The sequence below is a fragment of the Rhipicephalus microplus genome, chromosome 3 (genome assembly GCF_043290135.1).
Source record: "Rhipicephalus microplus isolate Deutch F79 chromosome 3, USDA_Rmic, whole genome shotgun sequence".
In the NCBI taxonomy this organism is placed as follows: domain Eukaryota; kingdom Metazoa; phylum Arthropoda; class Arachnida; order Ixodida; family Ixodidae; genus Rhipicephalus; species Rhipicephalus microplus.
Window position 1 is genome coordinate 201,741,491 of NC_134702.1, and position 1,852 is coordinate 201,743,342.

Consider the following 1,852-nt stretch of genomic DNA (forward strand, 5'->3'; position numbering starts at 1 on the left):
TCGTCGTACGTCATGCTTTCTCGCTTTCGTTTTTACTACGAAACCAGGGCGCCTCCTTCCTCGCTACGTCTAAATATATATATATATATATATATATATATATATATATAATGTATATTGTTAAGGCTTTTATTAGCCGGCAACCAGCGATCATACGTTTTGGCGACAGTGACGGTCAAGCACGGACTCCCAGTGCGAGCGGCGTCCTTGTTGGGTAGCCCCACTAGAAGGTACTCAAGAGTTTGACCCATTTTAGAGTTCGGACGCTTCGCTACAATTACCCCGGGGTCGAAGAGGGAGCCGCCTGGTGACCTAACAGCTTGTTACTATGAGCGGGTCATAATAATCCTTCAGGCGCTCCACGTTGATGATGTCGCGCCCGCGGTGGCGCATGTCCGCAGATTGTTCAACGGGTTCAATCAGATAGTTGATCGGAGATGTGCACTTGATGACACGGTAAGGGCCTTCGTACTTGGGAAGTAGTTTGGAAGAGAGGCCAGCTACAGAGGTCAGGATCGAGAGCCATACAAGCGCACCAGGAATGAACGTGGGCTCAGACGTAGTGGAGCCATTACAAATACACTTCTGCCGCTCTTGCTCATGCGTCGTAAAAGTTTTGGCAAGCTCACGACGCTCTTCAGCAAGTCTGGCTGTCTCAGAAATAGGTGCACACTCAGATGGATCCGGCGTGTACGGGAGTATCGTGTCCATATGGTGTGCGACGGGTGCCTTTCGTACAGCCAGAAGAAAGGTGAAAAACCGGTCATGCTCTGAGGGGCAGTGTTGTAGGCGTAGGTGATGAAGGGCAGTATATTATCCCAATTCGTGTGGTTGGCGGCGATGTACATCGAAAGCATGTCGCCGAGGGTGCAATTAAAGCGTTCGGTGAGGCCATTCGTCTGTGGGTGTCAAGCAGTAGTTTTGCGGTGGACAGAATGGCACTCCGTCAGGAGATGGCTTCGACGACTTCCGACAAGAAGACACGGCCTCGATCGCTGAGGAGCTCTTGGATTGGTCCGTGGCGCAGTATGAATTGATGCAGCTGGAAGGACGCAACATCGCGCGCAGTAGTCGCAGGAAGAGCGGCGGTTTCGGCGTATCGCGTTAAATTGTCTACGGCAACGATGACCCAGCGGTTACCAGCCAACGTCAGAGGAAGAGGTCCATACAAATTGATACCTACACGTCCAAACGGACGGTCAGGGCAAGGTAACGGTTGCAGACCAGCATGCGACATGTGTGCTGACGGTTTGCGGCGTTGGCAAGCAAGGCAAGAGCGTACGAACAGCTGCACGTAACGGTACATCCCGCGCCAGAAGTAGCGTTGTCAAATGCGGTGGTAGGTTTCGAATACCCCAGAGTGCGCGCATTGTGGATCAGAATGGAAAGATTCACATATCTCCAACCGCAGACAGCGGGGTATGACGAGTAACCGCTGCCGGCCATCAGCGTCGTAATTGCGTCGGTGTAGAAGGCCGTCACGGATGGCGAAATGGTGAGATCGACGACGCAAGGCACGCGTGGATGGTGTTGTGGACGGATCAGAGAGCAAGTCGAGCAGCGGGGCGATCCAATTATCCTTTCGCTGTTCGGTAGCGAGGATGTCAACATTGATGGCAGAAACAGCAATTGAGCTAGGTTATAAGCAGGGCACGTCATCTTCAGGCAGAGGGGAGCGCGAGAGGGCGTCGGCGTCAGCATGCTGGCGTTCGTTGCGGTACAGCACACGAATGTCGTAGTCTTGTAAGAGAAGAGCCCAACGGGTGAGATGGCCTGAGGGACCCTTCAATGATGACAGCCAGCATAGTGCATGATGGTCGGGGATATATATATATATATATATATATATATC